The 24047-nt window shown below is 46.1% G+C and overlaps 1 protein-coding gene across 2 annotated transcripts in view; it reads left to right on the top strand.

Annotated features, from left to right (window-relative positions):
- ANKIB1 (ankyrin repeat and IBR domain containing 1) overlaps positions 1–24047 on the top strand; it is a 308012-nt gene that overhangs the window by 25224 nt on the left and 258741 nt on the right. The gene's annotated exons all lie outside the window — the stretch shown is intronic.

Genomic DNA, 24047 nt, shown 5'->3' with positions numbered 1-24047 from the left:
GTGGCTGTCTTGGGTGGCTGTCTTGTGTGGCTGTCTTGTGTGGCTGTCTTGGGTGGCTGTCTTGGGTGGCTGTCTTGGGTGGCTGTCTTGGGTGGCTGTCTTGGGTGGCTGTCTTGGGTGGCTGTCTTGGGTGGCTGTCTTGTGTGGCTGTCTTGTGTGGCTGTCTTGTGTGGCTGTCTTGTGTGGCTGTCTTGTGTGGCTGTCTTGTGTGGCTGTCTTGTGTGGCTGTCTTGTGTGGCTGTCTTGTGTGGCTGTCTTGTGTGGCTGTCTTGGGTGGCTGTCTTGGGTGGCTGTCTTGGGTGGCTGTCTTGTGTGTGTGTGTGTGTGTGTGTGTGTGTGTGTGTGTGTGTGTGTGTGTGTGTGTGTGTGTGTGTGTGTGTGTGTGTGTGTGTGTGTGTGTGTGTGTGTGTGTGTGTGTGTGTGTGTGTGTGTGTGTGTGTGTGTGTGTGACAGAGAGAGAGAGACAGAGACAGAGACAGACATGTTTTTTGTGGAGTTCTTCTGGAGCTTTCTGATGTGGAATGAGATCCATCAAAATGATCGTCATGATATCCTGAGTGACGGAGTCGATTCGGCTAATTAACAACAAATAATCCAGAAGAATTCCCCTGTCTCTCAATGCGTGCCATGTTCATGTGTATAGAGCAGCCTAATAGGTCCTTCCACGGCATGGCATTTTAATCAATAATAATAATAAAATAGAGTCAGGCCGTCTCCTCCATTACTCCAAAACCATGAAAACTAGCGGCCCCAAACTTTGCATGCATACTTACTGAACTCCAAATGAGTGCATGAATGAAAGCTGAGTGTTTGGGTGTATTTGAATACCCCTTTTGAAGATGATTTACGCTAAAATTTACACTAAGACTAGAAACAGGCTGAGCTTTGGTCAGCCTGCGTTTAGCTCGCTCAGCTCGGTGACTTATTTCTGCCATTTTGTCAGCTCAGCTCAAGTATGCCCTGCCTCAGAATAGTCCAGTTTCTGTACAATAAAGCTTCATATCTACAAATCATAATATCACTGATCTTCATACCTATGAATTGCTGTACTGTATTCCTGTATCATTGCATCGAACACCAGTGTGTGTGTGTGCCTTTATTTAATTTCCAAAATGGTCGAGAATCTCTTTAATCTGAACCAAATGTCAAATTTTTAACTGTGGAGTTGACCTCAGCAGCAGTTCCGACTCCTAGAAGTATTCATCTGTCTAATTCGGACACCGTGGGACACTCCGGGCATCTCAACCGTTTCGCTGCTTGTGTGAGGACGTAAGCTGCTTGGTGAGCGCTCTACAAGCAGCTTGGTAATGGAATACCCCGCTAGATGGAACATCCCTCCTCCCTCTTCAGATTGAGTCGATTTTGTTTATTTCCTTCCTTTAAAAAGTACATATATCAACAAACAAAGACAGCTCCCCCAACCCCCACCTGCATGCGTTCAGGCCCGCAGTGTCGTGTGGTGTTGTTGTTTTTTTTTGTTTTTGTTTTTTTCTTCTCTTCTCTCTTCTTCTTCTGGCTTTATGTCTGTGCATCGTGTGGATGCACTTTGGGCAGTGCATCACCTTTGTTGCTATTTTATTTTCCCCCTTTTGGTGCCATCTGCTTTCATTATACGACCCGTCACTTCCACATAAATACATACATGGAAAAAATTATGTCCACTGACCTGAGACCTCGTGTTGGAGTTGCAGCATGTTGGTTCGAGCTGTGAATCTCAAACGTGACGAGAAACATTTTATTCAAACTTGGAAAACATTACAGACAAACGAATTGCTTCTGATAAATTCTTCTTCTTCAAACTCAAAGTGCATGACAGAGAAACTCAGCCATGATAATTCTTCTTCCAAAGAAACAGCAGTGAACAAAGCATTAGCTGTTATTCTTCTTCAAAGCATGACAGAGAAACTCAGCTCATCATGTGATTGCCAAAACATCAACATAAAAAACAACAAATGTTATTATTCCCTGTGTTTTTCGCAACATACACCTCCCAGATTTTCTTCAAACTCACGCGAAAAAATTTATTCAAGCTCGGAAAACATTACGGAGAAACATTCTGCTTCTGATAAGTCGTTGTCGTTGTCGTCGTCGTCGTCGTCGTCGTCGTCGTCGTCGTCGTCGTCGTCGTCGTCGTCTTCATATTCAAACACACACCTCACATGCCTGAGTTGGGGTCTGCAGTGTCGTGCGTTGTGCGGTGTGCCTTGAGCGGTGCCTCGCCTACTAAATCTTTTATTGTCCCCCTTTTTGTGTGATCTGCTTTCATTCTATTATATATTATTATATATTAATAATATTATTATTAATAATATTATTATTAATTAATTCATTAACTAATTTTAATTAATTAATTAATTAATTAATATTAATTAATTAATTTAATTATATTAAATTAATTATATTAAATTATATTAATTAATATATTAATTAATTAATTAATTAATAATTTTATTAATATATTATTATATATTAATTAATATTATATATTAATATAGTTATATTAATGTACCTATAAAAATATACATGTAAAAATAAAAAACATCGAATGTTTAAAGGAAGACTCCAGACCCCAAATTTTTTTTTTAGTTAAATGCTTCTACATAATCTTTGATCAGTACATAACAACATCATCTAAACAAAAAAATCAACCCGCGAAGTCGTTTCCTTGTAATCCGACCTTAAATGCGACAAAAAACGCTTCTGCAAATCTTAGACCACTTGCCCATGCACAGTATGACGTCACAAAAGGTGATCGGGGAAGCTGGAAATACTTTACAAATGGTTTACAATACAATACAATAGTGTGGAGTGTTTCTATTCTAGTTATATTGTCTTGCATATCGGATTCTAAATGGTTTATAGTTGTGTTTTGTACGGGTGCAGCAAAGTCTCGGAGCCTTTTGTGCGAACACTGCATACATTCCCGAAGGATGTTGCCAGTAATAGCACTTGGAAGAGGTTTGTCCGACGAACCCCCCTTTCATTCAAGAAAAACAATGGTATTATAATCATAAACACAGGCTCGAATGCGAGTGTACTGTCACTGTGTGTCCCCAAAGACACTTGCAATGCATATGCCAAGGCCTACACTAAATCGTAAATGACGTTTGTGTCATGTATAAAATGTGGGCTACCCCCCCACCCCCCCACCCCCTCCCGGGATGCGAGCATAATTGTTTATGTATCGACTTATTTCGGGGCCTAGCGGAACATGCCTGCCATAAATATAAATAAATTGGCCAAAATTCTACGAAACGCCGACGTACTGTGACAAGTGCATTTGTGCACTACACTCAGTAGCTGCAGCCTGCGTGTCTGTGGCTACGCCATGATACAGGCACAAGGCGATCGGGTTTTTACCGTTTTATCGATCAAACAAAGTCACTACTGCAATAACACTCGCTTGATATAAATATTCCTCGCATATTTAACCGAAACTATCAACAAGTAGGCTAGCCCAACACGTACCAGTAATCTAAATCTGCGAGCCATTCAGCATCATCTTCATCGTTTTCCACTTCGACCTCCATATTTGCCTCTGGATCTTCGTCGGCGTATTCCGGCACAAACTGATATGGTTGAACACCAAATTCTCTCCGTTCTATATCAAATTCTTCTACAATACTTTCCTCAGCCTCTGATACGTATTCATCGGCTGAAAAGTCCGACAGATCGGAGGAAATATTGAGCGATTCGGAGTCAAACTTCTTCTTCTGCCATGTCTGCCATGTTTATGCACTGGGTGCACCGCGATCAGCTGAGATCTATACCTCGTGTGACGTCAGTGAGGTCACAAGGATTCCAGAACTAGCTTTTTTTTTAAATCGTGCCTTTTTAAAAACGCATTTTACGACTAATTTAGCATCGAATTTTTTTTTTCTTTTTAAAAATTAAACATTACCTAATTCTAAAGATTTAAATAATTAATTTTTTTTTGGGTCTGGAGTCTTCCTTTAAGCCACTTCGTTTCCATGGTGATATGGCACCTCACTACTCCATGGGGACATCCCAGGAGTTGGAAGGCAAAACAAACAAGAAAAAGAGCAAACAGATTGCTCTTTGAGAGTCAAATCAAATCAAAACAGATTGATCAACCCTCGCCAGGATGTATTTTCAGTGGTTTTGAAGGCTTTTGTGTTAAAACAAATATGGCGGCCGAACCACATGACCGCTGACGTCATTTTTTTTTTTTTCTTCACCAATTTATCCCTAGATGATGCTCAACAAATTTCATCTTGATCGGATGAAGTTTTGTACTTGTCGAATTATGTCGAATTATTTTTACAATTAACCACTCGAATAAGGTTAGTCTCTCCGGTTCACCATCAGCTTCCAAAAAACTGGCACATCTGACAGGCAAAACACAGGGCCTGCTTCTTTCTTATTGTAGACAGGTTGGTAGTGTCTTTTAAAAACTTTTTTTTTAACTGTTTCACTCTGCTCACTCCTTTCATCCCTCCGTCCCTCCCCTTGTTCTTCTTTTGTATGTAGCACATGGCTCTGCGTAGCATCGTTTGGCTTTTCTGGGGGCATAGCTGTGCCATCAATGCAGTGCCCGCTTTAAGTTGGAGTAGGAATTTTTGGATTTGACAAGTGTACTGGCGATAGCTCCTGGTGCCAAATCCTGGTGGCGTCTGGTCAAATCTGGTTCTGGTATTTGTTCCCCCTCCATCCCCTCCCTCACCTCAAACGGCCACACGTCTGATTCCACACGTGAAAAAGCTGAATGCCTCAACTCTGTGTTTGCCTCTAAATCTTGTGTCCCAAACCCATCCCTCTCTGTACCCACCGTACCCAGTCGTACCCAGCTGCTCCTGGACTCTGTGTCCTTTCCTCCTGACAAGGTGGAAAAGTTTCTGTCAACCCTCGACTCTGATTCTGCAACTGGACCTGACGGCATCAGCCCACGGGTCCTAAAATCCTGTTCTTCCGCTCTTTCACTCCCTCTCTCTGTTCTCTTCACCCTCTCTTTTGCTCAAGGTCATCTGCCATCTGCTTGGAAATCTGCCAACATCACCGCTTTGCACAAAAAATGTGCAAAAACAGATCCCAGCAACTACAGACCAATCAGCCTTCTCCCAATTATCAGCAAAGTCATGGAATCCATCATTGCTTCAGATATGAAATCTTTCCTCTTCTCCAATGGCTTGATCTCTGATCATCAATTTGGTTTCAGACCTGGTCACTCTACTCTGGACATGCTGCTTCTGCTTTCTCAACAATGGATGGAGGTCCTCAATGCCAAACAGGAAATTAGAGCTGTCTCCCTTGACATATCACGTGCCTTCGATACGGTCTGGCACCCCGCTCTGCTCACCAAACTCTCCTCTTTTGGTATCCATGGAAATCTCCACGCATGGCTGGTGGACTTCCTCTCTAGTCGTAGTCAACGTGTGGCCCTGAATGGGTTTCTCTCATCTCCTCTTCCTGTTCAGGCTGGAGTTCCCCAAGGCAGTGTTCTGGGCCCTGTGCTTTTTCTGGTCTTCATCAATGATCTCTCTGACTCTCTTGAAAATCCTCTCTATCTCTTTGCTGATGACTCTACTCTCTGTCGCTCCATTCTTCATCCCTCAGATCGGCAGTCTGCAGCCTCCTCACTCTCTGCAGACCTGGACAAAATCACAGACTGGGCATACAAGTGGAACATGTCTTTCAATCCTGACAAATCTCACACTCTTACGATGTCTCTCCGAAAAGACCGACTGGACAACCCTCCCATCCACTTTCTGAATAATCCTCTCCAAGAAGTTCTGTCACTCAAGCTTTTGGGTCTCACTATCTGCCATGATCTTTCCTGGGAAAACCACATTTCAAATCTGGCCTCCAAAGCCAGTCGCCGACTGGGCATCCTCCGTCGTGCGAAGTCCTTCCTTGGCACACCTGAGCTCCTCACCACATACAAGGCTTTCATCCGCAGCTCAATGGAATACTGCTCTCCCCTCTGGGCTGGTGCACCTGCCTCACACCTAGCTCGTCTTCACGCTGTTGAAACCAAAGCATTCAGAATCATTGGAATGTCCCGCGATGAAGCCAACTCCAAGGGCCTCTCACTCACTCACCGCAGGCAGGTTGGTGGTCTTTCCGTCTTCTACCGACTCCTCTCTGGCCTTGCCCCCCCCAGCTCTCTCTGGGCTCTGTCCAGCAAATATTCCTACAGGTCGCACAAGATCTGCCTCCAACCCTCTTATGGTTAAACTGCCAAAATCAAGACTCTCTGCTCACCTTCACTCCTTCATTCCTCTTTTCTCCCGCCTCTGGAACAAACTCCCTCACTCTCTTCAATCCCACTCCACCCTCCAGGTCTTTAAAACAGCTGATCACCACCATCTCTTATCTTCCCCCATCCAAAACCTTGATCTTTTCTACCCCCGCTAATTTCACCCCAATTCCACTTTTTTGAAATACCAACTTCTGTCCTGGAAGTCCTTGGTGTCCTTGTTGTGTTTGATACTTCTGCCACCCCCCTCCCCCCAAGCCCTCTCCCTCCCACACATCTCCCTGCTCTTAAATGTTGTGTGCCCTCAAGTGTTTGTGTGCTTCCCCTTCTCTTCTCTTCCGCTCCCTCTTTTTATATATTTTGTTTGTCTGGTTGATTTGTTTGTGAAATAAATGTCAGCTCTTTCACGAGCCTCGATTCAGTATACAAAAAAAAAAAAAAAAAAAAAAAAGCTCACCTATTCTTCATCAAAGACACAGTGGAATCTTTAATGTCCACCAACTAATGCTGGTAGTTGGGATGCCCAGTTTAACGTCTATCCGAGGGACGGCAGACACATTGATGTCTCACCCTCCATGTGAAACACTAGAATGACAGTTTATAGCTGGCACGACATTCAAACCCAGGCTACAAAGCTCAGAGGAGAGTGCATGTTCCTCGTGGGCCGAGGCTATCCTGCCAGTCCTGCCTATCCCTCCCTCCCCAGTCCTTCCAGATCACACATGTTTTTTCAGCAACTCCTTCTTTATAAAACCCTTGAAATCCTGGCACACTGCTAACTTCCACTCCTTTGCTCCTCTTTCAACCCACTAACAGAATCTCCTTCCTCTGTCCTTTTGATCCCACTCATCCCACCAGGCCTTCAAGTCGAAAGTGCACCAAAACCCAAAACCTCAGGTCGTCCTCCATCCCAATTGGGTTATTTTGGCCTACTCCTTCCCCTGCACTCACCCCCTCCACTTTTTTAAACCTCTTGCCATATATTAGCAGGTTGCTATTTATTTCCCTCTTCTCTCTCCTCCTCCTGTTCGTTCATCCCCCAGTTGTATCCACATGGGGAGTTACTGCCCCATTTTCGGCATGTTACTTTCTATCCTCTGTTACCATGCTCTTCCATGATGCTAGACTTTCTGTCTTTTTAAAAGAAATGTCTGCTGAAGGCCACAAATGGTTTAAGGATGTTTACTCTGCAGGGTATAGCTTGAAATGCATTCGCTGTTAATAACCTCGGTTTGTATTTATCTTTTATCCAACTTTCTATTGTTGTTTTCCCACCTCCTCTCCAACACCCTGAACCTTATTTTGGCCCTACATGGCATCCGACACACAGGCACACATATTTTGTGTGTACTTGCAGTGATGTTCCACCGCATTAGTCATGTACTGCCTGCATCTATTTATTTTGGTAATTGACCATTAAAAAAGTGATCACATTCGAAACCAGAACGTCACTTGGTAGAGTGCACACCTCCTCCAGGCTGAACAGTTTACGTTTTGTATCTCACTGATAGGTCGGATATGGATCCGGACAGGGCCGGCGCTACCATTCGGCCAACTAGGCAGCCGCCTAGGGCGCAGACATCAGAGGGGCGCATTACTGAACTTGTAGCAATAGCTCGAAGACTTCCAAAGTCTATGCTGCCACAAGAAGTACTTCTCTTCATACTACAACAAAAACTCCTGGATAATGTGCCTAATGTTTCCGTTGCTTTAAGGATCCTTCTCACACTTCCAGTATCAGTGGCAAGTGGTGAACGTAGTTTCTCAAAGCTCAAAGTTATAAAAACGTACATACGCTCTACAATGTTGGAAAAGAGACGAGTTGGCTTGGCAACTATATCAATTGAACATGCCCAGGCATCAGCACTTGATCTGGTTGAATTTGTGACAAAATTTGCAAAGGAAAAGGCATGCAAAGTGAGATGTTGATGTGTCTGAAATTGAAACTTTTATGAGACGTTTTTAACTCTGTTTGTCTGTTTTTTTTGTTTGTTTCTCTGTCTGACTGTAAGGGAAATATTGTGGTAACATGACGGGTTGGTTACGCCAAGTATCCTTAAATGGTATATATACTTAAGAGGTGTGTGCAGTAAAAGGTTTGAATGTTGTGTTGCCAATGGCTGAGGTATGCATTATACCGAGTGCCCTTTAGTTCAAAATGATTTGTGTGCCAAAATATTTAATAATTGTATTTGCGAAAGATAATCAAAGATTGATTATTTAAAATTTTGATTTTGCATATCTAAAACTTATTGCTCAAACCAAAAACTGTTTTGTTTATCTGTAATTTCCATTCACACACTCATAAAGGGACCACTTTCTTTATTTTGCATTGCAAACCACATGTATTGTCATATTTTTTTAAGTGAAAGCCCATTTGCCCCAAAGCGTGGGGTAACAGGGCCACTGCCATATTAATGGATATTGCGCCTTTAATATTGGTGCTGTTGGCATCTTACGGTACTTATTCTTGCAATTTAAAATAAATTTTGCAGTTTCAAGTTTTCTGCTTTTTATTTTTTCTACAAAACATCTTTTTAATAATCGAAGTTGGCAATTTTTGTTTTTTTTGGAGGGGGGGGGGGGGGGAGGGAGGAGGGGATGCAAGTAGCTGGCCTTGCCTGGGGTGCAAAATAGTCTGGCGCCGGCCCTGGATCCGGACCTGAACCAAAATCGAATCGGCTTTTTTTTTTTTTTTTTTTTTCTATACTGAATCGAGGCTCGTGAAAGAGCTGACAACCGCGAGGGAAAGACAAAGACAGTACATGGGGACCGCGAGGGAAAGACAAAGACAGTACATGGGGACCGCGAGGGAAAGACAGTACATGGGGACCGCGAGGGAAAGACAAAAACAGCACATGGGGACCGCGAGGGAAAGACAAAGACAGCACATAGGGACCGCGAGGGAAAGACAAAGACAGTACATGGGGACCGCGAGGGAAAGACAGTACATGGGGACCGCGAGGGAAAGACAAAGACAGTACATGGGGACCGCGAGGGAAAGACAAAGACAGTACATGGGGACCGCGAGGGAAAGACAAAGACAGTACATGGGGACCGCGAGGGAAAGACAAAGACAGTACATGGGGACCGCGAGGGAAAGACAAAGACAGTACATGGGGACCGCGAGGGAAAGACAAAGACAGTACATGGGGACCGCGAGGGAAAGACAAAGACAGTACGTGGGGACCGCGAGGGAAAGACAGTACATGGGGACCGCGAGGGAAAGACAAAGACAGCACATAGGGACCGCGAGGGAAAGACAAAGACAGTACATGGGGACTGCGAGGGAAAGACAAAGACAGTACATGGGGACCGCGAGGGAAAGACAAAGACAGTACATGGGGACTGCGAGGGAAAGACAAAGACAGTACATGGGGACTGCGAGGGAAAGACAGTACATGGGGACCGCGAGGGAAAGACAAAAACAGCACATGGGGACCGCGAGGGAAAGACAAAGACAGTACATGGGGACCGCGAGGGAAAGACAAAGACAGTACATGGGGACTGCGAGGGAAAGACAAAGACAGCACATAGGGACCGCGAGGGAAAGACAAAGACAGTACATGGGGACTGCGAGGGAAAGACAAAGACAGTACATGGGGACTGCGAGGGAAAGACAGTACATGGGGACCGCGAGGGAAAGACAAAAACAGCACATGGGGACCGCGAGGGAAAGACAAAGACAGTACATGGGGACCGCGAGGGAAAGACAAAGACAGTACATGGGGACCGCGAGGGAAAGACAGTACATGGGGACCGCGAGGGAAAGACAAAGACAGTACATGGGGACCGCGAGGGAAAGACAAAGACAGTACATGGGGACCGCGAGGGAAAGACAGCACATGGGGACCGCGAGGGAAAGACAAAGACAGCACATAGGGACCGCGAGGGAAAGACAGTACATGGGGACCGCGAGGGAAAGACAAAAACAGCACATGGGGACCGCGAGGGAAAGACAAAGACAGCACATAGGGACCGCGAGGGAAAGACAAAGACAGTACATGGGGACCGCGAGGGAAAGACAAAGACAGAACATGGGGACCGCGAGGGAAAGACAAAGACAGCACATAGGGACCGCGAGGGAACGACAAAGACAGTACAGGGGGACCGCGAGGGAAAGACAAAGACAGTACATGGGGACCGCGAGGGAAAGACAAAAACAGCACATGGGGACCGCGAGGGAAAGACAAAGACAGCACATAGGGACCGCGAGGGAAAGACAAAGACAGTACATGGGGACCGCGAGGGAAAGACAAAAACAGCACATGGGGACCGCGAGGGAAAGACAAAGACAGTACATGGGGACCGCGAGGGAAAGACAGTACATGGGGACCGCGAGGGAAAGACAAAAACAGCACATGGGGACCGCGAGGGAAAGACAAAGACAGCACATAGGGACCGCGAGGGAAAGACAAAGACAGTACATGGGGACCGCGAGGGAAAGACAAAGACAGTACATGGGGACCGCGAGGGAAAGACAGTACATGGGGACCGCGAGGGAAAGACAAAAACAGCACATGGGGACCGCGAGGGAAAGACAGTACATGGGGACCGCGAGGGAAAGACAGTACATGGGGACCGCGAGGGAAAGACAGTACATGGGGACCGCGAGGGAAAGACAGTACATGGGGACCGCGAGGGAAAGACAGTACATGGGGACCGCAAGGGAAAGACAAAGACAGTACATGGGGACCGCGAGGGAAAGACAGTACATGGGGACCGCGAGGGAAAGACAAAGACAGTACATGGGGACCGCGAGGGAAAGACAGCACATGGGGACCGCGAGGGAAAGACAAAGACAGTACATGGGGACCGCGAGGGAAAGACAGTACATGGGGACCGCGAGGGAAAGACAGTACATGGGGACCGCGAGGGAAAGACAGTACATGGGGACCGCGAGGGAAAGACAGTACATGGGGACCGCGAGGGAAAGACAGTACATGGGGACCGCGAGGGAAAGACAGTACATGGGGACCGCGAGGGAAAGACAGTACATGGGGACCGCGAGGGAAAGACAGTACATGGGGACCGCGAGGGAAAGACAAAGACAGTACATGGGGACCGCGAGGGAAAGACAAAAACAGCACATGGGGACCGCGAGGGAAAGACAAAGACAGTACATGGGGACCGCGAGGGAAAGACAGTACATGGGGACCGCGAGGGAAAGACAAAAACAGCACATGGGGACCGCGAGGGAAAGACAAAGACAGTACATGGGGACCGCGAGGGAAAGACAAAGACAGAACATGGGGACCGCGAGGGAAAGACAAAGACAGCACATAGGGACCGCGAGGGAACGACAAAGACAGTACAGGGGGACCGCGAGGGAAAGACAAAGACAGTACATGGGGACCGCGAGGGAAAGACAAAAACAGCACATGGGGACCGACCGCGAGGGAAAGACAAAGACAGCACATAGGGACCGCGAGGGAAAGACAAAGACAGTACATGGGGACCGCGAGGGAAAGACAAAAACAGCACATGGGGACCGCGAGGGAAAGACAGACGGTACATGGGGACCGCGAGGGAAAGACAGTACATGGGGACCGCGAGGGAAAGACAAAAACAGCACATGGGGACCGCGAGGGAAAGACAAAGACAGCACATAGGGACCGCGAGGGAAAGACAAAGACAGTACATGGGGACCGCGAGGGAAAGACGAGACCATAATATCTTCTTTTCACTTACACAACTCATCCATCAAGTTTTGTCATAACTTGTCCACAACTATTTGAAATATTATGCTATGTATTGCTTTTGGCCCTATCTCTCAATGGTGAAGAATCACTTAAAAAATTCTAGTATCCTGATCCGGACCCTATCTTCACCAAAATCGAATCATTTCATCCGTGTCACACACCAACTTTTCCACCAGATTTCATCCGAATCCATCCGCAACTTTTTGAGATATCCTGTTCACAAACAAACACAGACAGAGGTGAAAACATAACCTATGCCCACCTTCTGTGGCAGAGGTAATAAATATGAAATATTTAATGATATAACATAGACCAATATATAAGGAATGTCCTTATGCTTTTGTGCACAGTATACAATTGAATGAAAACCAAAACAGATGACATTAGTACACCTTTACATGAACACCGCATTGACAAACCAAGAAAGTATACATGTTTACATGAACACCACATGGACAAACCAACAAGGTACACACATTTACATGAACACTGCCTGTAAAAAGGCTGAATGTGAATGCCTCAACCCTGTTTGCTTCAAATGTCCCAAAGCCATCGCTCTCTGTACCTACATTACCCAGTCGAACCCAACTGCTCCGGGACTCTGTGTCCTTCTCTCCTGACAAGGTGGAGAAGTTTTTGTCAAACCTCGACTCTGATTCTGCAACTGCACCAGTCGGCATCAGCTCACGGTTCCTAAAATCCTGCTCTGCCGCTCTATCCCACCCTCTCTCTGTTCTCTTCATCTTCACCTTCTCATTTGCTCAATGTCATCTGCCATCTGCTTGGAAATTAGCAAACATTTCCGCTTTACACAAAAAGGTGCAAAAACAGATCCCTACAAAAACTACAGACCAATCATCCTGCTCCCATTCATCAGCAAGGTCATCATCACTTCTGACATTAAATCCTTCCTCTTCTCCAATGGCTTGATCTCAGATCATCAATTTGTATTCAGACCAGGTCAAACTACTCCAGACAATGCTGCTTCTGCTGTCTCAACAATGGATGGAGGCCCTCAACGCCAGACAGGAAATCAGAGCCGTCTCCCTTGACATATGTCATGTCACACTGCTCACCAAACTCTCCTCTTATGGTATCCATGGCAATCTCCACTCATGGCTCGCTTACTTTCTCTCGTGTTGTAGTCAATGTGTGGCTCTAAATGGAATTCTTTCATCGCCTCTTCTTGTGCATGCTGGAGTTCCTCAAGGCAGTGTTCTGGGCCCTGTGCTTTTTCTAATCTTCATCAATGATCTCTCTGACTCTCTGGAAAATCCTCTTAATTTTTTTGCTGATGACTCCACCCTCTGCCGCTCCATCTCTCATCCCTCATATCGGCAGGAAGCAGCCTCTTCACTCTGTGCAGACATGGATAAAATCACAAGTTGGTGAAACACTTGGAACATGTCTTTCAATCCTGACAAATTTCACACTCTCACCATGTGTCTCTGACAAGACTGTCTGGAAAACCCTACCATTTACTTTCTCAACAATCCTCTCAGAAGTTCTTTCACTCAAGCTTTTGGGTCTCACTATCTGCCATGATTTTTCCTTGGAAAACCACATTTCCAAGCTCGCCTCCAAAGCCAGTTGCCGACTGGGCATCCTCCATCGTGCGAAGTCCTTCCTTGTGTTACGTGGTCCTCCCGGTAACTACCTGGTCTTGGTGACCCCCGGACCGTGGGAGGACCCCGCCAGAAAGATCTATGATCTATACGCGTTCGTAATGCAATCAATATGAAAGACACAAACAATTCAGGTCAATAAGCCACCCCACACCAAGGATCCGGATTAATTAATAATATATTCTCAATCCATCAACACAATCAACAATCAATCTGCAATATTACTAAGATGGCCATCTTATATATTTCCCCCCTTTCCCCACTCATGACCCCTCAATGGTCACTGTCCCTCACAATGTCTCTGGGCCCCTCCAGACCAAGGTGAAGGTCGACTTCTCAGCACACGGGCGGTTGAACGAACCCCTGGCTGACGTGCTCCAAACGTGCACGTCGCGTACCGGGAACAGCTGCTGCAGCGCACACCTCCTTGCGAAGCAAAGCGGGCAAAGCAAAGGGCGGCTCGCAAAGCGCGCGAGGCCCAAGGTGCGACCCGTACGCGTCCTTGTAGACGTGGAGGCGAACTGTGCCGGACGCTTGGTTCCGTGCACGAACCCACGGCAACTTGACGTGTAACCGGTAATTACCCCGCACAGGTAACTCCTCTCGCCAGACGGGCTTTCAAACGCAGCGTTCCCCACGCTGCTCAATATCGACACCGCTCGCGTCGGAGCTCAGCGAGGAAGAGGAAGATCGCCGCTTCTCCCGGACCTCGTGTCTTTTTTCTTCTTCCGGTTCACTATCCCGTTTCCGGTCTCCTGTTATCCGGAGCCTCTCTAACCCTTTAACCACAACAACCTTTAATAGAATAAACATTAATAAGCAATGACATCTATCTATAATTCCAGTAATCTCTGTCTGTACGTTTGTCTGTGACCGCTGTTTCTCGACAACCACGGGTCCGATATACTTTTAACTTGCCAGGTATATTGCTGGGGACCCGAGGATGTGCCTTTTCAAGGTTTCATATTAATCGGACAATTACTTACCGAGCTATGTCCAAAAAACGATTCAACCAATCAGAGAGCAGCGAACGATCGCGTGTGCCGAACGTGGAGGACACACTCTGCCTCGGATGGCACATTTGAGAGCGTATTCATTTATTTCACGTTTGCAAACTATGTTGGCGTTAAACTACGTTTTAAAACTAATAAAAACGAATTTGCGATTCATTCGCTTTCCTGCGCGTTTGTGCACGCGATGGCGATTTCTTTACCAAACTCCGGAAGCCGTTCGCTTTGGACCAAACCATTGCATGTAAATAGAGGGGGGGGGGTTCTGTGGTCGTTGCGAATGGACCAAACCATTCATGTAAATAGAGGGGGGGGATTGTCACTGTACTCGCAAGCCGTTCGCCGTTCGCTTTGGCGTTGCGAATGGACCAAACCATTTCATGTAAATAGAGGGGGGGGGGGATATAATTTTAGATAGATATATAGTACGGGCATATATATAGTACGGGCATGCCCTAGTGAATAGTAATTCACCTAAACCCGGAATCCGTAACACTTGGCACAACAGAGCTCCTCACCACATACGAAGCTTTCATCCACAGCTAAATGGATTACTGCTCTCCCCTCTGGGCTGGTGCTCCTGCCTCTCACCTAGCTCGGCTTCACGCTGTAGAAACCAAAGCTTTCAGAATCATTGGTATCTTCCGCTATGAAGCTGATTCTGAGAGCCTTTCACTCGCTCACCGCAGGCATTTTGGTGGTCATTATGTCTTCTACCGACTCCTCTCCGGCCTTGCACCCCCAGCTCTGTCTGTGCTCTAGCCCCACCCTCCCCTCCCACCACCCCCTCCAATATTTCTGCAGGACATGCAAGATCTGCCAGCAACCCCCTTCTGGTGAAATTTCCAAAATCAAGACTCTCTGCTCACGTTCACTCTTTCATTCCTCTTTTCTCCCGCCTTTAGAGCAAACTCCCACACTCTCTTCAATCCCACTCCTTCCTCCAGGTCTTTACAATCTTCTTTAAGGTCATCCTCCAGGTGTTCACCACCATCTGTTATCTTCCCCCATCCAAAAGCTTCATATTTTCTGCCTCCTCTTATTTACACCAACCCATCTCCTTCAAATTCCCTGTTTTCTTTCCTGAAAGTCCCTGTATTGTCTATCTTGTTTATGCTTATTCCGTGTACCCCGCCCCACCCTTCTCTCTTCCACAGATATCCTGATGTCCATGTTCCCTACTGTTGTTGGGCTTCCCTCTCTTACTCCCTCTTGCCTCCCACTCCCTTTATTATATGTTCTATGGGTTTGCTCTTATACGAACCTCGACACAGTATACAAAAAAAAATACATAATGAAACACCACCTGAACAAACCAACAAAGTACACAAACCACAATAGCCTATTTTGGCAACCTAACACTTCAAAATAACCTGCAGGTTCTGAGACATCCTAAAATGCCTCTTTCAATGCGAGTGCAAAATCGCATGCCTTTTCACACCCTCATTATCGGCACAGTGTTATGTCTGGGTAAGAGGTGCAAAATGGTTCTCATTTGCATGCTGTGATACAAAAGGCTCCAATCTTTCTTGGAGTAATGCAGCATTGAGTTATGTGAACGGTGCAATTGATACCTGAGACTATTGCTAAACGAGATTTGTAGTTGATGGATCATAATATCATGGGCAAAGCGGTAAGTGTTGTCATTGTGTCGTTTGCTCCTTAATTTGAGCTAGATGATGATGTATTGAAATATTATCATGTTTTTCCATGTTTTTACCTGCAGACACGGCACTGATTTACAAAAACTTTGTGTTGCTGCTGTCGTCATCGTTGTTGTTGCCGTTCTTGTTTTGGGATATTGATTTTTGAAATGTGCACCCATTGGTCAGACAGCTGCCGGACCACACCCACATCTGTCACTTGACTCCGCCCTCCACAGCACTGAGAAACAATGATATGGCCCCAAATCTTGGCTTTCTGTTGCGATTTGTAAAATTTCCAGTGGCAAGGATGAAATTGACAGACACCATGGGCTTTTTTGTTTTGTTATTTCTGACATTTACAACTTACAAACTATACATAATAATAGCAACAGGAAGCTGTAAAGTCATCTCTCTATAATGCAAGCAATCTCTGTGTGTCTGTGTCTGTCTGTGTGTATGTCTGTGACCACTGTTTCTCGACAACCACTGGTCCGATCTAAGTGAAACTTGCCAGGTATATTGCTGGGGACCTGAGGATGTGCCTTTTCAAGGTTTGCTATTAATCGGACAAGTGGTTACCAAGTTATGGCCATTTATTTAGCAAACACATACGTTTTGTACGTGAACGAAGGAACAGCGAAGGACGAGAGCGAAGGAACGGCGAAGGACGAGAGCGAAGACCGAAGGAACGATGAAAGTTTTAATTTTTCTTTGCACGTACGGTCAAGCTATAGCGAAGGAACCGCGTGTGTTTGTTGTTTCTGCCTCGCGGTTTGAAAAATTGAAGAATTGGCCATTAAAACTAATTTGCGATTAATCGTAACTGCGATATGCGAACTTCCGGACAGTGAGGACTTAACTTCCGGACTTAGGGATAGTGATGACTTACTGTCTCGATTGTATCTTACTACTATCTTACTATCTTATATATCTATACTATCTTATCTATCTTATACTTACTGTCTATATACTTAGTCTATATTATAGATTGATTGTAGTTAAACACAATGCCCCAATCCATTCGTCGTTTACAACAGCGAAGGAACGAAACTGCGCGTTGTGCACGCGCAATGGAATCTGACGAAGCACGAGCTGCTCGCCTGACACGCGACGCTACGCACGTGACAAGGCGTCGTGCAGCTGAAACGGATGAAGAACGAGCTGCTCGCTTGGCAGACAACACTGAACGCGAGGCAAGGCGTCGTGCAGAAGAAACGGATGAAGAACGAGCTGCTCGCTTGACAAACGGTGACATCACACCGACCAATCGCGAAGCTCTTTTCCAAATCACCCCATAGTCGGCCTCTGGGCCAATCATGACCTTCAGGGGCGTGGCCTGTTGGCTCTTTCTCCACCCCCCCTCCCCCCCCCAATCACACCACTCCGGGGGCATGGCCCTTTTCTTTATTAGGTCTATTGGGGGGTGCGGCTTGCCAGTGTGGTAAATGTTGTTTAAAGGAGGTTTTCATGGGCGGCCGTGGCAGCAAAAAACCGTGAGGGGAAAATTACAGAGGGAAAGCATGCACTGGGGTAATGTCCCTATAGCTAATTAGCACTGCTTCACTCCCCCCCCCCCCCCCACCCCCATGTGAAGACACATAAACAATCTTAAGCTGCAGTTTCCCTACTTACTGTACATCAAGGTTTCCCCTACACGTCCACAGTCTATCCTACAATTATACAATCCTACCTTCCTGACGGAATCCTTTCACCTAACCCCATAAACGTAACAATAAAAAATAAAAAAAACCACCTTTAGAGGCCATTTTTCCCCGCAAGCGGGGGTTGGCCTTTTTCGGGAACCGTGGTTGTTGTTGTTTTTCGGTCCCCTTTTTGAAGCAATGTTTTACGGCCGGATGCCCTTCCTGACGCCAACCCTTTTTGCCGCCTTTAACGACAAACAGGGAATTACCAGTGAACTGGTACTCAATTAGCCGACCTCGGAAGGATGACAGGCTGAGTCAACCCCCCTGGCGTTAATTCAGCGATCGACCGGGATTCGAACCCAGGATCCTAGGATCCTAAGCCGGCACCCTAGCCGCTAGCCCACACACAAGTGTTGCATTTTCAGAACTAGTGTGGTCACCTGTGGGAATCCCACGGGCATGGAGGTGTATTGTTGCGATCGGTGCAGCCGTTTTTGCCGTACCCGGGACAATAACGTTAGAACCCTGAAAATGCTTGAGACCAAAGCTGAAATTGGAAAAATAATATAGCCTATTTTACTCCAGGGGGTCCCAGGATTACCCACACAAAATTTCGTTGCGATCGGTTCAGCCGTTTTTGCGGTACCTGGGAACGGACAGATGGACAGACAGACGGACGGACGGACACTTGGTGAATTGTAGTAAGATTGTAGGATGAGCCACTTGATGTCTTCTAAGAAGTCGTTTTTGAGCTTTGTGAACCAGATGGAGACAAGGCGAGAATGGTTGGCCTTGCACTCTTCGTAGTGAGTAAATAATTTGCTTTTCCTGTGTTTTGTCAAAATGCATACCAAGCATGCGTTTCCCAGAAAGCTTGTGATGCCGAGTTTGTGCGTCCCGTTTGTGTTGTTGAAAGGAACTGTAGTTTTGATATATATATGCCAAGTTTCTGTTGTGTCTCTCATTTAGGTTTCTGATATTGTTAACATGTTTAAGCGAAAGTTTGCGATGTTTATTTAATATGGAAGCAGATGACGGTGAATAAATTTGCTGTACTCACTGGGATGGGTAAAATGGAGATGTTTTTGCACAGGGGAATTGCTGTTGTTTTCTGCTTTGTCACAGAATATTTACAGCTCAGTCCTGTTTGTGTTCGGAATGCTTGCTGTCCTTCGGAGTCCCATGCCTGAGATGTGATGGCAGTTGGTCAAGGCATCGTTTCTTATCCCGCAGCTCCTCGAGTATAGATGCACTTTGTCTGAGACAGTAATGCATTGTGTCTCGGCCACAAATGGCTTTTTTGTATGATTTGGCATCCCACTTTCTGGACAATTAATTATTTCTACTGGATTTAGTATTAGTTCACATTGCTACACTACTAGGGCATGCCCGTACTATATCTATATCTAAAATTATATCCCCCCCCTCTATTTACATGAAATGGTTTGGTCCAAAGCGAACGGCTTGCGAGTGGTGACAATCCCCCCCCTCTATTTACATGCAATGGTTTGGTCCAAAGCGAACGGCTTCCGGAGTTTGGTAAAGAAATCGCCATCGCGTGCACAAACGCGCAGGAAAGCGAATGAATCGCAAATTCGTTTTTATTAGTTGTAAAACATAGTTTAACGCCAACATAGTTTGCAAACGTGAAATAAATGAATACGCTCTCAAATGTGCCATCCGAGGCAGAGTGTGCCCGCCACGTTCGGCACACGCGATCGTTCGCTGCTCTCTGATTGGTTGAATCGTTTTTTGGACATAGCTCGGTAAGTAATTGTCCGATTAATATGAAACCTTGAAAAGGCACATCCTCGGGTCCCCAGCAATATACCTGGCAAGTTAAAAGTATATCGGACCCGTGGTTGTCGAGAAACAGCGGTCACAGACAAACGTACAAACGTACAGACAGACAGACAGAGATTACTGGAATTATAGATAGATAAATGCAAATGGGCTTATTCTTTCCACAATTTTTACCATGAATTATACATAGCTGCTTCACCCACATCGTATCTATCTAGCCTGCGGTAGAATCCTAGCCCAGGCATAAACTGTCATCCTAGTCTTTCGCAGGCAGGGTGAGGCGTCATTGTGTTTGCCTGTCCCACGGATGGACGTGAAACTGTGTGTCCTGACTGCAAGCTAAAGGTTTTTGGATGTTAAAGATCCCACGGTGTCCTTCGTAAGGGTAGGCAAGATATCACCAATACCCTGAACAAATTACAGATTCCTGCTCTAACCTACTTGGTCAAATGTCATGCCAGTCCAGCCGGTTCATGAAAGACTTAGGTCCATAACTTGCCTTGGCCGACCCCTTTAGGTGGGAATAATTGTGGCCGATAAAGACTATTTTGTGTAATAATTGTGGCTATTAAAGGCTCCTCATAAGTTCTACCTAGCTGCTTGAGTAGCCAGTAATGGGGATTATTTTGAGTGTAAAGGTCTCCGTTTCCCCCTACACATTGCTAGTATGTCTGATGCCACAAGAGTGAACCTTGAACAAGAAAGGCACATAAATCAAAGGAAAGAAAGCTTGACTTGCGAGTGAGAAAATGTAAACAAGACATGTCCTCTGAGTGGAAGGAATTGACTTATGAACAACTCTTTGTTTAATTGACTCTGAACACCTTATCTCAAATGATCCTTTTTATTTTTAAAGAGCGACCTGTTTTCATTTCATAACAGAAAATATGGTCGATCAAGGTGCTTTTGTCAAAAAGTCAATTCATGAAAAAATGGAATCTCCAGAAACAGAACAAAGTGGCAGATAAATCTTTTGATTATATTTGCTACTTGTTGACGTTGTTACCTTGTTGTTACCCGGTGTGTACCCAGGTTTAGAATAGGTACACCATATCCCTGCGTGTCGTAAGAAGCGACTAAAAGGGTTGGCGTCAGGAAGGGCATCCGGCCATAAAAACATTGCCTCAAAAAGAGAACCATGACAATTACAACTACATATGGGCAGTGTACAGCCCGAAGTATCCCGTGGGGGACCCCACTCCCTCTCGTCAAAACTCAAGGTGGGGAACCTGATCGAAGCAATGGTGGAAATCACTCCATTTATGACGACGAAACGTCTGATGCCCGACGTGGAGATCGGTTTCTGAGGTTTGGGACATGGAATGCAGGGACAATGACAGGGAGATCAGGAGAAGTGGTGGAAGTATTGGTCAGAAGAAGAGTGGACATATGTTGTGTGCAGGAAACGAGATGGAAGGGAAGTGGTGTGAGAATGGTGAAGGGTAGGCAGGGACAGAAATACAAGTTTGTGTGGCAAGGGTGCCTGGAGGGCATGCATGACGTGGTGTCATGTTTTCTGAGGAGTTTGTAGACAGTGTGGTGAGTGTGACTAGAGTGAGTGATAGGTTGATGATGGTGAAAATGATGATTGGAAAGCTCTTGGTAAACGTCATCTTGGGATATGCTCCGCAGGTTGGTCGGAGCAATGAAGAGAAGGACAAGTTCTGGTGTGCGATAGAGAAGCTGATGGAAAACGTGAAATATGAGGAAGTTGTTGTGGTAGGAGGAGACCTAAATGGACATGTGGGAAGGAGTATGGATGGTTTTGAGGGACGTCATGGGGGTTACGGATATGGTGTGAGAAATGGAGAAGGTGAAAGGATTTTGGAGTTTGCTGATGGAGCTGATTTGTTGATTTGTAATACTCAGTTCCAGAAAGAGGATAATAAGCTTGTTACATACACGTCAGGTGGGTCGACGACAACCGTTGACTACCTGCTGGTGCGTAGGCGAGATAGGGGGCACCTCCAGAACACAAAGGTGATCCCGGGGGAGGAGGCTGTTTCACAGCACCACTTGGTTGTCTGTGACATAAGGGTGAAAGGTGCGAGGAGAGCTCGGCGGGTGAAGTACCGACCAAGAATGAGGGTGTGGAGGTTGAAAGAGGTGTCAGTAAGGGAGGCATTAAAAGAGAGGCTGAGTATGGTAGAGGATGATGTGGTTGAGCTTGAAAGTGGTTGAATGTCAATTAAATATAGTCTGTGGGGAGCCGTTGGTGAGGTATGTGGATGGACAAAAGGACCGCTGAGGCACTCGGAAACATGGTGGTGGGATGATGAAGTTGGAAAGAAGATTGACGAGAAGAGGAAGAAGTTCAAGGAGTGGCAGAAGGCGAAGGGTATGGGGGCAGAAAAGGCAGAGCATGAAAGTTATAAGGCAGCTAAGAAGGCTGCAAAGAAAGAGGTAGCAAAGGCGCAGGAGGCATGTAGGAAAATGTTCGGAGAACGCTTGGATTTGGAAGAGGGTCAGAGAGCGGTATTCAGGATTGCAAAGCAGATAGCGAAAGAGAGATGAGATGTGATGTGATGGGGGTTAGTTTCTTGAAGGATGAAGTGGGACAAATCGTTGTGGACCCAGATGGAATTAAAGGAAGATGGAAGAGATATATGGAAATACTGTTGAATGCAGAGAATGAATGGGATGGCAACATAGAGAGTAACCCAGTTTTAGGACCGGCAGAGAAGATAACCGAGAAGGAAGTTGAGGAAGCGATAAAAGCAATGAAGAGTAGAAAAGCGGGAGGGCCGACGGGAGTTGTGGGAGATATGTTGAAGGCAGCGGGAAATTGGGGTGTGAAGAGAATGACAGAGATCTGCAATCTGGTGGTGAAAGAAGGCCGCATTCCAGTGGATTGGGAACTGAGTACCCTCGTCCCTCTACACAAGGGGAAAGGTGACCCCCTGGACTGTGGCTCGTATCGAGCGATAAAGTTATTGGAGCATGGAATGAAGATATTGCAAAGGGTGTTGGAGAGGAGGATAAGGAAGAAAATGAAGATTGACGAAATGCAGTTTGAATTTATGCCAGGAAGAGGAACGACAGACGCGCTTTTCATTGTGAGGCAGTTGCAGGAGAAGTAAATGGAGAAGAGGAAGAAGTTGTTTCTTGGGTTTGTTGATCTGGAGAAAGCATTCGATAGGGTTCCATGTGAAGTAGTGACATGGGCATTGAGGAAGTTAGGAGTGGAGGAATGGTTGATCAGAGTAGTGATGGCAATGTACAAAAGAGCGCACACAGCTGTAAGGACGAAGGATGGGAACGGTGGTGAGTTTGAGGTAAAGGTGGGAGTGCATCAGTGGTCGGTACTATGTCCACTACTATTTGTAGCTGTGATGGAGGTGCTGGCTCGGAACATAAAGGAGGGTTTACTGTGGGAGTTGTTGTATGCAGATGATCTGGTGTTGATTGCAGAAAGTATGGATGGACTGAAGGAGAAGATGATCAAGTGGAAGGAATGTATGGAGAGAAAAGGTCTGAAGGTGAATATCGGAAAAACGAAGGTGATGGCAAGTGGTAAAGCATGTGGTGAGGTGGAAAGAACTGGGAAGTGGCCGTGTGCTGTGTGCAGGAAGGGTGTCGGAGTGAATTCCATTCAATGTACAATGTGCGCCGAGTGGGTTCATCAAAAATGTAGTGGTTTGCAAGGGTCATTAACCAGTGTGGCAGCTACATTCAAGTGTAAGGTGTGCACAGAGGGAGCTGCAGATGGAGGAAATGTTGAGTTGGATCTTTGAGACGGCGTGAAGCTGGAAGGTGTGAAAACATTTTGTTACCTCGGAGACATGCTGAATGGAGAAGGTGGATCAGACTCGGCAACGGTTGCTCGAGTGAGATGTGCATGGAAGAAGTTTCGGGAACTGAGTGGCGTGCTGACAAGGAGGGGAGTGTCGTTGAAGCTGAAGGGAAAGGTGTATGCTGCATGTGTGAGAAGTGTTATGATTTATGGGAACGAGACATGGGTAATGAATGTAGAGCAGCAACGAAGGCTGGAAAGGGTGGAAATGCGAATGGTTTGGTGGATGTGTGGAGTCTCGTTGAGAGAGAGGAAGACAAATGATGAATTGCGAAAGATGATGGGAATAGAGCCTGTGATGGATGCTGTGAAGAGAAACAGTTTGAGATGGTTTGGTCATGTCGTTGAGGAAGGATGAAAGTGACTGGTTGAGAAGAGTGATGGAAATGAATGTAGAAGGAAGTTGAGGACGGGGAAGACCGAGAAAGATTTGGCTAAAGATGGTCGAAGAAGAAATGCGGACAAGGGGGTTGACAAGGGGAGATGCAGAGAATAGGGCGAAATGGAGAAGATTGTTATGGGGACCGCAAGGCTAACCCCCGCTCTTGCAGGGAAAATGGCCTTAAAATCCCTGTTGTTGTTGTTGTTGTTGTTGTCTTGTTGAC

This window comes from Myxine glutinosa, chromosome 6, assembly GCF_964187855.1.
Source record: "Myxine glutinosa chromosome 6, kmMyxGlut1.1, whole genome shotgun sequence".
NCBI lineage: Eukaryota > Metazoa > Chordata > Myxini > Myxiniformes > Myxinidae > Myxine > Myxine glutinosa.
This window is presented reverse-complemented; position numbering and strand designations above follow the sequence as displayed.